This window comes from Vanessa tameamea, chromosome 10 (genome assembly GCF_037043105.1).
Source record: "Vanessa tameamea isolate UH-Manoa-2023 chromosome 10, ilVanTame1 primary haplotype, whole genome shotgun sequence".
NCBI lineage: Eukaryota > Metazoa > Arthropoda > Insecta > Lepidoptera > Nymphalidae > Vanessa > Vanessa tameamea.
The window spans coordinates 5,758,275-5,774,906 of record NC_087318.1 but is presented as its reverse complement, the minus strand read 5'-3'; the positions used below and the strand labels follow the sequence as shown (position 1 = coordinate 5,774,906).

The 16,632-nt window shown below is 31.0% G+C and overlaps 2 protein-coding genes across 3 annotated transcripts in view; one reads left to right on the top strand and one right to left on the bottom strand.

Annotated features, from left to right (window-relative positions):
* LOC113392727 (CUGBP Elav-like family member 2) overlaps positions 1-16,632 on the bottom strand; it is a 387,219-nt gene that overhangs the window by 277,882 nt on the left and 92,705 nt on the right. The window lies entirely within an intron of this gene.
* The window catches only part of LOC113391540 (sodium/hydrogen exchanger 9B2-like), a 416,017-nt gene that overhangs the window by 337,930 nt on the left and 61,455 nt on the right, over positions 1-16,632 (top strand). The window lies entirely within an intron of this gene.

Below are 16,632 nucleotides of genomic sequence, written 5' to 3'. Positions count from 1 at the left end.
TCGACTCAACTCGTCTCTAACTCCGTTCGACGACGCGGATGTGATAATTGGGGAGCGTTTGTCATCGCGACTTGTGGAGCATCTCGATATAATTGAAAGTTGTGTTTTGGTGAAGGGTTCTTTTTATGGTCAGATTAAGCGTGCCAACCCGCTGTGATGATAACGTTTTGTATGCATATTTGAGCCGGTATTTATATTCATGATTATAATAAAGATATGAATAAATAAAACGTAAGCGTATGTTACGTATTACTGTTTAAAATAATTATTTCTACGTAGCTTTATATATGAATTGCACAAAAAAATAAAGAATTTTATCTAGCAACAACAACAATTCAACACACGCAATTAATAAATGCAATGATTAATTTAGAATTATAATATTGTTTTTATTTTAGAATAAATTCCATGCATTTTCCCATACTTTTATTCAATATGCTAGATTATTTAGAACTCGTAATTTATTGTAATAACGAGAATTAAAAATATTATAAAACTAAATCTAACTTTCTGTTTTATGCGTATATCTATACATCTAAATCAATTAGTGTTAAACCGGGCAAAAATAATTGCTATTATTTAAATGAAATAATAAATTAAATTTCAATGTTAATTTATTTTTTCCTGGTAAAGAAATGTTTCCTAATTGTTAGTCAAAACTTTTCTACGCTCAGCTCATTCATTCAGCAAAATTCCGGACGAAATAATAAAATAGTTGAAGTGATATTTTTGGTAGTGTTTATTGACATAGTAACACCAACAACGAAAAAGATAGGGGCGCGTTCACAATGGCGATAAGGGCCGAAATATGGAAATGTCTCCGAATATTTATGATTATGGTGTGTGTGATTTCAAGCGGGGCGAAGTGCCTTCGGAAGTTTGAGCGGCGAAAGGAAATGCAAGTTAGCTTACGTCAACACCACCCACACAAGTGTGTCAATGCTACGAACCGTGGAAACGGAAAATGTATGGTCTTATCGTGTGGAAAATTAAATTTACCTTAGCACCATCTACTATTTGTTGATTATATTATAATCGTTAAAATTATATTTGTTATATTTTAATTATTACGAAATTAAACTATATATATAATTATAATAATATTAATTTTTACTTGTGATATATAAAAGTAACAAACAACATAAATAAAATTAAATATTTATAAAATTGAACAAAATGATTCTTTTCTTGTGTAATTAAACTCATACCTACTAGGTGTAGGTAGCACAATAAAGGGTCTGGCTATTCAGGTATCTATGTCTCAAATATTTAAAGACGGACTTTATATTACTCGGTTGCAGGGCTTTGTGCAAGCCCGTCTCCGTCTCGAGGTAGGTACCACCCACTCATCAGATATTTTATCGCTAAACAGAAATACTTAGTCTTGTTGGGTTTCGGTTTTAAGAGCGAGTGAGCCAATGTAACTACACGCATAAAGGACATAACATCTTAGCTCCCAAGTATGATGGCGCATTGGTGTAAGGCAAGGAATGTTTATTATTTCTTATAGCGTCAGGTGGCCCATTTGCTCGTCCGCCTACCCATTAGATAAAAAATATCATTTAAATTCATTTAGATTAATTCAAAACAAAGAAGAAAGGTTTTATAAACACACTTTCAATAATTCGGAGGTAGGTCTTTGTGCAAGTCTGTGTCGGTAAGTACCACCCTTTCATCGCATGTTCTACAATCAAACACTTTCAGCTTGAAGCATCAGTGGACCATAGTAACTATAGGCAAAAATGATATCTAAGCTACCGAGGTCGCCTAGCGACATAAGTGGTGGTTAATATGTGAGTCATATTTAAAAAATAAAAACATATATTTAAAAAAAAATAATACAACACGATTTTTACTGTAGTTAATTTTAATCATACACCCACCTGCTACGACGTTAATATGCAGATAATATGTTCAAAGTAACTTATACGGGTATAATATTATGTGTCATGTTGTTGTGACTTTACTGCTGCCTCTCTAGATAAATATTTAAAAATTTTAATTTAAATTTTTCCTTTAGCAACGAGCAAGACCGAGAAATTTCAAGGAATTTAATATCCGCTCATTTAATAAAGAACATACGGTAACGACACATTATTTCCGTATACCTATAATATTAACAGGGACGACAAGAAACGACTTATAAATTACCATTTTAATATTAACCGCATACATATACACGCATAGTATAATACTGATCGTCTCATTCACTGTTAATGTAAGTATAGAATTACATTTCATTATATAAACACACAGTGGTATATTGATTTATAGTGAAAAATATATTTTTTATAATATTTCACTTTGATGGCTAAGAATAAAAAACGAGGCGTTCTAATGTTGATAAGTAAATATTATTGTTAAACCTATTAAATGCAATATGTTTACATAAGTTGTCCGTTCTGACTCCGTACAGGTGAAATTCATACACAGAGATTGTTATGCCACAATCGATTTACCTTAAAGTTGAAATTTCTAAAAATCCAATCGTGTCGATGCGATACGTTATAAAATAAACCTATCTTATAGATTCCAGACTCGGTAATCATGATATGGTACGTTGACAAAATTTAAACAATTTTATTTATTTTCGTATACCTTCTATATTTATCGCTTCCTGAATATGAAATACCTATTAAATATTTTCAGAAATATCGCTGATATATTTTTTTTCGCGATAATTTTGAAAAATTTTGAAAACACATTTTGAAAACTATAGTGATTTTCATTTGCGTTCATTAAAACTAGTTAGGACGATATTTCGAGATAAAAACACGAACATGAAATAAAAGTTATGTTGAGAAATAGTTCATAAACTTAAGTGAAATGAATTTCATATTTTCCAATAGATAGTTTATGAGTAGTTCATATTTGTTAATGTTTCAAGGAGATGGTTATTAATTAAATTATGATTCCATTCATTCTTTGATATTCAAATTAATCTCAATGGTATTCATAGAAACAGTAATTATTTTAGTAATAAAATCAGATCTTTAATCAGTCCATTTATCCTTAATTTAACACGAATATAAATATTATATAAATTTAGGTACTAATATATGTAATTCATATCGTAATCACATCGTGAAATAAGGTGTACAAACCTCAAGAGCTTTTAGCAGATGAATGTCTGTTATTTTTTAATAAACAAAACACAATCATAATAAAACCGAATTACTTAAATAAGCGTGTTAATTCACATCGTCCCTGATTCTAATTATTTCACAATTTGCTATCCATGTTTTACGAAGCTATTTAAAATTATTTTCTATTTAATAATGCAAAAAGTATATAGAAAATAATATAAATGATTCAGCATAATGATACTGCTCAAAATGCAAGGACATTTAATACATTTGTAATTTTATTTAAAAAAAGTATACGACATAAATGTAGCAACACTCAAATGACAATTATAGACTTAGCTTTACAAATGCATCCTTTCTAAAATGATGCATTTTACCGTACATCGACTGCTAACAGATGATACAAATCTCGAGTTCCGTGCCAACGCGACAATGAATAATGCATCGCCAATCTTGGTCCATAACTGCAACTGATACACTTAAACGTATTACTCCTTTATTGTTTCTTATATCATCGTACTAAACGATAAAGATTAAAAAATAATATCCTTAAACATAAAATTAATATATCTTCAATGTGTCGTATGTTCCACTTAAGTTTCGCATAGTATCATTGATAAATCACGAGACAAATCAGTCAGTTGTTTACAAAAATAATTAATGATCCTTGCATTGAATATACCTTCATATAATAAAATAATTTAGAGTAAATTGACTTTTGATTAATTTATCTACTTGACATGATGATTACAGCAATTATATCACAACTTTTATTTAAATTATTTAACTACATTTCATGAAAACATAAAGTTATAAATAATAAATTATTATTTCACTGTACATCGCTTGCTTTGTTAGTAAAAGACATTACAAACCTTCAGTGTGATGGTACCGACGCTTAAATGAATAATGCATGGCCAACGTAAGACCAACACTGCAACTGTTGTAAACATATTCCTTCGACTATTTATTGGTGGCAATCCACCCGTCTCCGCATCGATGCTTTTAAGAATGGGATTGTATTGTTGTTTTGCTCCGATTTCAGCAATTCATTGGTACTGATATTTACGACATTAGAAGATATAATACTTCCTATATTTAGCCCTATTTATAAATGTGTATAGCCTTTTCTGAACGATAAAGTGTCGTAATAAATTATTAGTTTATTTTTTTCGTTTTATTAATAGTGTCGTGTTGATTCGAATCCCAACAAGAACCACTGAATATACACCTGTTGCTCGGTGGTTAAGAAAAACACCACGAAGAAACCTGCAAGGGTTGAATTTACCTTCAAGAAAAGAGCGTACTCTTTCCTGAAAGGCCGGCAACGCACCTGCAAGCCCCCCGGTGTTGCAGATGTCCATGGCCGGTGGTAGTCACTTTCCATCAGGTGAGCCTCCTGCTCGTTTGCCACCTACGATATAAAAAAAAAAAATCCTTTTTGGAGCAGCGTGGTGAAATTATACTTATCCATTAAATGTATAATATACATAGTTCGGTACTAAGCTTGGGTGCTAAACATTACCTGTAAATTTCAATAAGTAATTTGTGTAAATATAGACCAGAGGTATGTAAACATAATCATAAAGTATTGGATTTTATTAATAAAAATCACACATACATAATCCTCATAAAATTGCAGACAAAAAATATCGTCACTCGATATCCAAGCACTACAACGCTCTAGTGATCGTATTAAGTCGTAGGCGCCGACCAAACCTGGCTTAATTAAACCGGTAGTGACGCGGTATGGCGGATCGCGACCGTTGCCTAGCAACCAGACGCTTTGAAGTGCGCCGATGATGGCACTCGATATCGTAGCGGGGAAGTGAGACGCGATGTTTAAAAAATTCCCCTCACCAAATTAGAGATCCGTATGTTATGTTTTTAAAATCCAAAACACGCAACACAATATATATTAATGTTATGTAGGTGTATTCAAGTCTATATAATCATACTACATAATATTAACTTAATTGACTGTTATTTACTTTAGTATTAACTTTAACGTTTCGACTTTGACTTCCAGACGTTTACTGTTGTCGAAGGACATACTTTGTGTCTTTTTCTATTTAAAAAAAAAGTAAGTAATAATAATTCTACAAGAGACTATGAACAATTACGCAAACAATCTACAAGCAAATACAATTAAAATAATTAATTGACTATATTGTTATAGTTATTTCGCTGATTTATCACATGTATAAAAATAAGCTATGATTTAACAAGATCGTTCAACTAAAAATAAACATAAATTGAGTCATATTGAGTCATTAATTCATTATAATTAAATCAAGATTTTTATTGATTAACTATTAATCTTGTCGTTTAAACACTGTAGACAAAATTCAAAGAGTAGCACTTTTTAGGATGACAATCAGACAATAAAGAGAGATCGGGATAGACTGTTTTCAGAAAATTCCTTGACAGAAAAATTAAATATTTTTTATTGGATCGACTCGAAATTTGAACCAAAAACCTCGTGAACGAAGTAATATTAAAAAGCTAGCCATAAGAACAAAGAAGTAGTAAAAACTTAAATAATACACAATAAACATACAGAACCCGCATTATTTATACGTGTACTTCAACTTTTTTAGTTGGCCCAATGCGAGGGACGTCATTTGCGGAGCACATATTTGCTTTGCTACGCTGAGCGGCTTGAAAGGTGAAAACTTGTGTTCTTTCTATTACCTAGTAAATTAGGGCGCCCTTTACTGGTACTCTATGATGTTTAGAAGCAATTTATTTTATTTTGATTCCTTTGTACCTTAGCAGTCAAGAGATCGTGGATGTTATTAGTTACTCTCAAAGATATGTGTAGGTATATTCTAAATTGGTTGCTTTGAGTAAAATTTATAACCTTTGCGATGTGCTATTTAAAAAGAGATACAAAACATACAATTTTTCTGTCTAGATTAATAAATGAATAGACTTTTTTTGTAGTGTTTGACTAATCAATTGCTTATCAAATATATTATGTACATAAAACTTACATTATATGACGCTTCGGAGAATGTAGTTAAGCATATAACATGATTATATAAGAAGATACACTTCTCAGTTTCACCGGCGTTAAATTTAAGCTATTGAGGTGACAACCAAGAATTCCATATTCTAATTGAATAATAAGAGATGACGAAATTGTGTTAATTAGGCTAAAAAAGATTAATCTCGTATAATTATTTATTGATATCATTTTATACATATTAAATAATTAATGTAATTGGAAATTGATTGCAGTGTCAGGCATTATATAGCCTAGAGAAGTAAAGAAAAACTTGTAACACCTGGTTTCCGTTACCGCAAAGTCGATTCATCCTTCCTTGGGCACAGTGTTCGCTTTTATTAAAAAAAAGTCCTCAATTTTCTTTCAACCTTGCCATTTAATAAATTTCATTTTCAGTTACATATATAATAAAGCCTATTACTCAATAAAGGATAATGAAGAAAGTGTGGAGTCGGTTGATTTCAATGCGGAAAAATTAACAATTCAAATATTGTACATATTTAACAATCGATATAACTGTTTGTTAGAAGTACTTTTGAGAGTTGATTTATTTGCCAATTCTTCTCGGTTGATTCTACATTGCAAACCGGTGGTTGCTTTAATTTAATTTAATCACGTAAAATGACGATTTAAAAGTGTTAGCAAGACCCTACTCGAATAAAGTATATATTGAGTTTTTTTATTTTTTATTGTTGACTACAAACATTCCAAATATATTCTATTGCATATAAAAATCACGAACATCTTAGTATATAAGTTAAATTCCAGAATATTCGTGTCCGTCGTAAAAAAAATAGGTATTTTATAATTTTCTTTGAAAACTCGGAACACAAGAGACACAAAGAAATGTAGAAAAGTTTGATTGCATACAGTTGAATCGTCCCTTGACGTCGCAGCAATGGCTCGCGTTCACGTCCGTCCAGAAGATAAATTCGGTAAATTTCTCCACGCAAATTGAACGTACGAGTGACCGTACCGAATTGAGAAAAATCTTGAGACTCGAATGGAAAATAGGAACATATACAAACGAATAATGTCTGTTTTGGATATATTGTTTTGGTTTGGTATCTAAAAACGAATCTTGTATGTGCCTTTTTTACATATATGATTATTTCGATATTTCGTTCCTTATACATTACTTACTATTTTTTTACAAAGACAGCCTAATGAACAGAATGCGAGAATCCTTAAACGATGATCGCAAAATAAAATCTGAACGAATACAACAGATTATTCATGTTATGGATAGTTAATTTGTGTTTAAAACGAGTTATTAATTGACAATTAATTATACGTATATTGTATACTTTCTGTGCCTTAATAAAACAAATGAATAAATCATCTCGTATTTGACAATGGTTTAATACTATCAGCCTAGTCAGCATACTATTATACTTGCCTAAGAAAACTTAAGTAATAAACTTAATTTTTTATAAAAACATAACGCCAAAACATATTTTTTTAAATAAATTCATTCGATACAATAGTAACACTGACAATTTTCATTATCTAATCAATTTAAAGATAATTAAGCAATATTTTAAATATTTTTTGTACGCAGCTGGAACTAAAGACTTTTATCCATGTAGAAGTTAGGCTTCCCGTACCTAGTCTCCACGTATTACCTATTACTGTGCCGCCTAATATTAAAGTTGTACACGCTGCCGTATTTTTTTCTGCAAACACTTTTGTTGCAGTATTGGAGGAGGTGACGTCGTTGCCTATTTTCCAGCAAATAGTATGCGCACTACTACGGAGATGAGTCGAATGTAAACGTGACATATGGGATTAATTACTCCGTCGTACAATTCAAGTTAGCGTATTAATAACGACAACAATACGATCGGCGTGTTCACACGTATAAGTTTCTATGTAATTGTAACTTTTAATCACTAACCTAGTTTAAGTTTTTTTTTTTTAAATATTTTAATAGCATTTATTTTCAATTAAGAAACACATTATTTCTACAAAAAAATAACATAATATTACATTAATACAATCAATATACTCGTGATTAACAAACGAGTTTAATATATAATTATACGTTGAATTAAATCATAGTAACATTTGTATATGTTATAAGAAATTTATGAATGATCGCCACGATAAAGATATAGAAGACTGTCTAGATCCATATCCATACAAATATAAATGTATAGTTACAAATAAAACGTGTATGTGCACAGAGCATCTGGCAGCGCGGTGATTGATGGTGGAGCATCGATTACGGACGGACGGACGTGTCACTGTCAGTGTATGATGTGTGAATTGTTTGTTGTTCTATGCATACAGCCTAAATGTGGCTGAGCGTCGAAGTAGTTTGTGATGTTGCATTAACATTTCAAAACGTATAAGAAATGGCATCGATCCTCATATCACTAATAAATTATATTCCATGAACACAGTTATAGCTTCTGATAAAACGACATTATTACAAGCTCATAGCGCATAATCCTAAAGTAATACTTTGTTTTTGGACGATGTTACTGCTTGATTCGATTCAAAAAGATTTTACGATAAGTAGCAGTACCCATCTATTTCAGGTCCAAAACGCAATTCTAAAATTCCCGTGTTCTGGAAATATGAAAGGTGGGCGGATAAATGTAGCCATAACGAGTGAAAAAGTTATTTTCGATAATGTTTGGCCAATGTTGGTCAAATTTTTACATAATACCAATGTTATTTAGCATCAAGCTTATAACAAAATTTGCTTTTTTCGCATTGATTAAAAATACAACATTATTTCCTCCGTAATATATTTTAATATACAGTTAAATCACTTTACAATAAATATACTTTTATTTTCCTTTGTCAAAACATCACAAACACCAGCGCTGATATCCTTTCTAGTTACTATAACGTAAGTAAAAAAATCAATTCAGTAATAACTTAATGTTCATAATATAATATAACAATTGCGCTACAGAGGGTTAAAATGATTACCAAGCAAAACCATCACAGAGCTAGTTGTGGAGCGTGGCGTGTTTTCGACGCGTATTTAATTGAAACTGAATTAGCGGTCCACGAAGGAAAATAATTAAAGAATAAATTTATTAAATCAGGTTGGATTAGCTGTAAAGAGCTCCATGTATTTTAATGTTTTTTTTTTAATCTAGATTTATCTTTGAATTAGCGCGTTTTGTTATTTACGAGTGAAATTTTCTCATTTCAGTATTAATATTTATAAATTTCCTTATGAAACTTAAGTAAGAAGTAAAACTATTTGTATAATATCTAGTATGTTATGTATATTATTATTATAATTTTTAAATCTGTGTTCTTATTATAAACAAGATTTTACGAGCAAAACTGTTCAGTTCACTTTTATTATATATCGTTTGGTATCACTCGTTGAACGAATCCAACTTAATACCTAGAAAGATAAAGATAAAGAGTATTCTATTTAAATATGAAATATAAAGCAATATAACAAAATCATACATATAGCCTTTACAAACTTTTCCTGCTTGTATGTATTAATATAAGTAAACGAAAGGTATTTTAAGGCAAAACATAATATACCTTGTGAGGTAACTCACAACATGCCATTCAAAATTCTGAGGCGACCAAAACCAAAACTTAATTAAGGGCCCCGAGTTCATTTCCGGACCTTTGTAATGGTACTCGGATGGCACTGAAATTATTCAAATTCAAAGAAAAGCTAAATCAAGAGGGAATCGACGGTATGCCTCGTAATGATTCATTTGCATCCGAGATTTCGTTTTAAGAAAAGCCATTTTTGAATCTGCTGAAGATCTGTTATGATAATCAACAATTGAATGTTATATAAATTTTATTTATACTTATATAACTTCATTCGTCGCACACTGAAATTCATAATTAGACGAGAGGATATCAATAACGTATATACACTTAATACTTAGCTTATTGTTATTGTAGAGGGGTATAAAGTTTTGTTTGGTTTCGTCTATTTAAGTAATATTATTGAGGTTAGAATAATTGTATAAGCAAGAGAGTGGTACCTAACTATCCAGAATGACCGAACAAAATATATGCGAATATATGAGTTAAGTCAAACATATTTATTTTATCACGATTATATACAACAATATTTGTTCATTTCTTCAAAACGTGACGGGAATCACGAATCAATAGACCGTGCCGCAATTAATTCACGACGAAAGAAATCAAAGGATCGTGATTAAAAGCGTGCAATGCGACGTCGGGACTAATTTTTCGGGTGGTTGATGCCCGAGTAATTTCCCTTCGCGTCGTTATAATTTGTCCGAATTACTGCGTATACCCCGTCCCGTTAATTACTTACGTACACCGGACGGGCCATTTGTAACGATGTGATCAGTTACGATACCGGGCTGACATCTCAAAACCAAACCTTTAAATCACAGTATGGTTTTTGGGTATATTTATATAAACAATTTACCAAACATCATCTGAGTTTGAAATTAGAATATATATCACTACAGTATAGTTAAAAAAAAAAACAACAAATTAAGCGATTCATAAAACAGTCGAAGGATTACGAAACGCTGCCAGAGAAAAAGGTAGAAGTTATATTAAAAATCAAAGGTAGAATCAATAGCTATATTACCGAAATCCTACTTGAGATTATAGTAACGAGATCTCTTTACGTTGTATTCAAGGCGCGGTTATTTTATATATTTGTTATTTTCTGAACCGAACACTTAATTTTTTGCTCCCTTTAAGGTAGTCGCTAGAATAACTAACGCGAATGTATTTTTTTTCGCGCCATGTAATCATCTTTCCGAGGTTTTGCTTAGGCTAATATAACCAACCTATATCTGCCGACAAACTAGAACTCGGTAAATATGTTCTGGTAGCTAATATTATTAAAAAAGCAATCTAATCATACGCTGACACGCCAGACGCGATTTACCTATTTATTAGGTTGCGTGACCACATGATTTTATCGAAGAAAACTTTGTACCCTTATAAAAAGGTCAGTAGTTTTGATTAACCTTTTGACACCGTCTATAATGCTAATTATATAAATCAACATTACCGTAATTAATTGCCTTGTTATAATAATTATTTAAACGATAACTAAAACAAAAAAGTAATAAAGATAAATTATTTAGTTTTTATTTTAACATAATTTAAAAACAATTCAAGTTTTTTGGGAAGCGGGAAGAACAGGAGAAATCTTTTGACCCTTCACGTAGCAATAGCTCGATATATATTAAATTAAACATAGATTTGGTGCGATTGTAAGTCAGTGTATTAAGCTAGCTCTTACAAATATCGATTGATCTGAAACTTTACACACACTTTTGCTGCTTATTATACAGTCTAAAATACTAAATTTTCTTTTGACTATGTGATGTAGTTAAGTAATATTTTATTTATTTTATAACTGATCTCCTGTAGTAATTAAAAAAAATAATTAACAAAATATATATTTGTCGAAGCATCAAAAAGCTTAATTGGAATTTATACTATTTATTTATAATTATGACTATTTATCGTATTCAGCTGGTAACATCGAGCTGGATAAGCATTCAGAGAATCCAGAGCGGGGTCGCCACTTTGTCAGTATGACGTAAAAAACTCGTGATAGCCGGAAAGTGTCAAAATTGAGGTGGGAGCACTGAATCCAACCAACTGAATCGTGTTCCATCTTGTTAATCTTGTAATATTTTAAAGTTATTGTGATTTAATATTAAAAATACATTGCTAACGTGATCAACTAGACTTTCATTTCGAATATCACCATGTCTGATAACGAATTCACATCTAATCCCTCGTTCTATTAATTTTTTGTTACGCTCTCATAATTGTAAAATAAAAAAAATAATTGTATGAATAACTTATTTTATGTTAAGATTATGGTTATGTGACACCCGGGGCTAAAAGATAAGGCGTGACCCAATGCAATGGCTGCTTAAGATGGAAGCTTTCTGCATCCTGGTTTTAAATAGCCCTCAGGAGGATGGCGGCTGTAATAAGCGGCAGAGAAGAGTGCGGGCGGGTAAAATCATTTTTGGTCCCTGAAGGGAGTTCCACCAAGCGACGATCGGATCACAGCATGACAGGGCCACAGATGCGTCGTATCAAACACGATCCCACCGCCTTTCCAATTCGTTTAGAGATCCGGTTCCCACCTAAGAGCCAGGGGAGGTATTCAGGTATCCGAGAGGTTTCCACTGCACAAAATAATACGAACATATCCTCTTAAATAGGTACATAGTTTATTTATACTGTGTACTATAAAAATACTTACACGGTATAATACTTTTTATCGAATAGGGTGGGATAGGGTGACGTTTGATTAATTCCACTTCCACGCATGTCGTATTCCGAAGCGAATGAAAGTAGGAATTAAATGGGATAGGGATCCGAAAAAAGTAACAGAAATCGAAAATAATGCTTAAATTTGCATTTGAAATTGAGTTTCCCATGAAATATATTAAAACTATCATTCGTCTGAATTCTATTTTTTTGAGAATTCTACTAGTTCTGTGTAATATCGCCATGAAAATGGAAATAAGGTAATTTTATTTTCCAATTCCGGAAATTTATTTACAGAATAATTTACGATCTACATACTATTTATGATTTATACAAAATTAACGAAAACGAAGAACTATTCTTCTTTCAGAACGTTCTTTTATCTAAGAAATTTATGACAGCTTACAGCTTATGTGCATCACATAAACTCTTTATTGCACCCAAACTTAAAACTAAAAATTACAATTTTGCTACACAAAAGTTGCATGAGGTGCAACAGGCGTCCTTATCGCTAGTTAATTAGTAAGAGAACTGGTGTTCCTTATCTTGATGCTAAATATATCAGACAGATAGTCTATATAAGGCTCAAACGTAAGAGATCGAAGACCGTTATAAATTAATTTATAAACCACACCTAACCATAAGGCAAATGCCTTATTTATTATTTACCAAAAGCTTAAGTGTAAGAAGCTACTAAAAGTATTGGTGCGCATCAGTCAAACGCTCAATAAATATTTAAAACACATACAACACTTCCTGATCATAAATAAGTGAGAATATTGTCGTTCGTTTGTCGACTGACTATTAGAAAAGTAATAGTACTTTAAGTACATATTTATGAAAATTTATATACATGAAAAATAATATATATTAAAAATTTTAATTCTCGTATTATTAACATATTTGTATTAGTACTTTTAGAAAATTTTAATATCGTCAGAGGATTTCATCAAAGCGAGATAAGAGCTAAGCAAATATTCATCATATTTAAAATCGAAAATATAGCAGCATATTTTGTATCCAAGGAATATAAAAAAAGAACTACTCTTGGACTCCTAAAAGCAAATTGGATTATCATGTTACAAGATTGTCGTGTTATTTAACGTGAAGTTGCAATCCGTTCGGAATTTAAATTCTATCAAGATTCAAAATCAGTAAAAAGAACGAGTATTAATCACAGTGAACTAGTTAGGGTCCTTAGTCTACTCAAGGTTAGAAGGCTTGGAGCTTAGTCTACCACACTACTTCAATGTATAGATGGAGAACAGTAGAACGTAATCCGTACTTTTATATTTTCTATCAATATTTTTGATACTAGTGTAAAATAGAATAATATAATAAGTATAAACTAAACAGATAAAATTCCAGATATATTAGGTATATACATATATAATATAAGAGATCTACGTATTTTATACAATTTCATACTTTGTTTACTACTTTGAGCTTCTATAATAATGATTTACGTGTAATTTGATACAATAAATACATTAAAATACAATTAATGATGAACTTTGAAATACTCCAGATTAATACAAAAGGTGTTTTAACACATATACACTAATTATTCTTAAAACAAACAAGATACATCTAAACGTGGATTATATTTGTAATACATACGAGTATGTTACAAAACTTATCATACAACGTTGTAAAAATTTTAGCTTATACAGGTATATACATAATATGTATGTACCACCCGTAACACGTTCTAGTGAAATCTTATGTTTTACAAGCGCTGCTTGAGTGAGATAAGACTATTGACGACTGCTGTCTTACATAATAACATGAGGTTTAATATGTACGCGTGGTAGATAATATCACTAGCTGGGACGACAAATCGATTTAATCTTGCACATGTTATAAGATATTGACCAATTGTTCGGTACCGATTCCATGCGATCCGTGTCCTACAATTCGTATCAGTTACATATACCTAGGTTATGTAATTAGTTGTGTATTATGATTTAATATTAATAACTATTTTTCAGTGAAATTTCTATTTAAAAACATCACTGTCATCAGCTCAGCCTTCTACTCGACTACACTTAAACCACGTGGTCTATCCACATTAAAACACATATTTGTATCAGCGTTGACCAAGATAACTTTTTGTACGTTACTCATATATGTATTGAGGTACCCTATGCTTAATAGTGTTTTTTTATTTTGGTTACAATGGCTATTCTCAACGGAGATTAGCCATCTGCATAAGATATGTTAGAGTGCATATGTATGCGATTGTTTTTGAGGAACGGGAGTGTACCGCTACCAATATCATTATACTGCATCTTTACTGACAATATCTATGGAGAACAGTATGGAGCACTAAAGTGAAGCAACGAAATACAAAAAATATTTTTGTTATTATACCAAAAGTGCTGTCACTTTAAATATTATTATTAACGTATTACCAGATTGTTAATTATTACACACACTATCGGGATTTGCATTCGCTGTCGTTTTAGTTTTCCCTTCATGCGCTCGATGTACCTTTTGTTTTATGATCGGAGATCTTGCCAGTAAAACGACTTTTAAAGCTTCGACCTGAAATTTGAACTTTATAGTCAGTAGAGTAGAATCATACACTCTCGAAGAGGTAGTTCCAATGAATGGTATTTCAAAGTAAGTTAAAGGGTAACCGCTACAGGCAATATAAATTATATACTCTAGGAGAGAGTAAAATAGAACAATATTACTAAAAGCACGCTTCATACATTATTTTTAAACAATTAAATTGTTTCATAATTATCAAACAAATCTCATTTATGTTTATTATTCGTGTTAATAACTTTTATACTATTTTATTCTACCCGATTCCCGCAAAACTGTACTCGTTCCGCAACTGTTATTGTTAAAGTTGAGTTAAATGGTTCAACTTATGTATGTACCTAGTGTTCCGCGGTTTGAGGTCATACGAGTGTAACGGTGGCGAGTTGTTTAGGGTGATATCTGCATTGTCTAAAAATACCTTCATTATTATGTAAACAAAAAAATGCAGTTCGTGTTTAATACTTGTTGTCTACATAAATCTTCTTCTATTATTTATTCTAAATTTATAGAAAATGTATTACAAAATAATAAATGATCGATTTTATCTAATGACCTGTGTATTTTAGTTTTCATTATAATTTTCAACTTTAAATTAATCTCGTAAATTGACTAATCAAAAATATATACGTCAGACCCTACTTGAATAAGGTATAATATTCAATTGATATCTTTTATACTCGCATAAAAGCCCTAGTTCGTATTATTAGCGTTCACGCATTGTTCATCTCATTGAGATACTAAGTAAAATTATTTTAAAATTAACACGTAAGGTATAACACCTAAGGTATAATGTATATAAACACGTAAGATAAAAACAAAACATCATATTTAATAAAAACTTATCAAATTCACATAGGAGTAGCGTATATATTAGCTCCAAACCAACTACTCGAAAGTTACTTTTTACCTTTCGAGTAGTTGGTTCGGAGCCAGTCCTTCATAGTCATACAGTTCATAGTCCAGAAGTATGATATTTATAGGCTAGGTACTATTATTATGCTATCAAGGTACGAGCGAATCCACATTCTTATATTAAGACTACGAAAAATTGTAGAAAAACTTTATTTTGATAATATAACGGAGAGGAAATTATATTCCTAGAATGAATGACACTTTCTAACAATGAAAAAGATCAGCCGCTGCGTAAGTCATTCAACTGGAAGGACGAAATGTAAAGGCATTCACGCGAATATAGATAAAAGTTAAGATATAATAACAAATGTATAACTTCAAAAATATTAAGAATGATACAAATAACTCAGCGATGATCGATACCTCTAAAACGTTATTAGTGCGGTATTTTAACGTCAATTCTTAAAGAAAAACTATAGAATAATATATATTTATAAATAAATATATTTTTTATGATTTTTAGATAGCATGGCACTTTATTCAGGTAAGTCTATACTTTCCAAAAACATTGTATTCAGAAAATTTATATTATTAATATGATTTTATCCTTGTAATATGAACATAGAGTGTTATTCACTCATAACGCGTGATCGATGACCTTGAATTTGTAGACTAATCGCGCCGGTAGTGTTCACATTATGGCATCGTATGTCATGGCAGGTAAGACGCATTGGTTGAAAACTTTTCAATTCAAGTAGAGTTTTCTATTCTTGAACTATAAGGAAATCACGCACAAGGGAGTGAAGATAAGGAAATATATTTAAGATTAATTGATCTGGAAAAAGAGATTTATTTTGCTCGTTGATCGATTTAGCTCAGTGGCATTTAAAAATAAGTTTAATT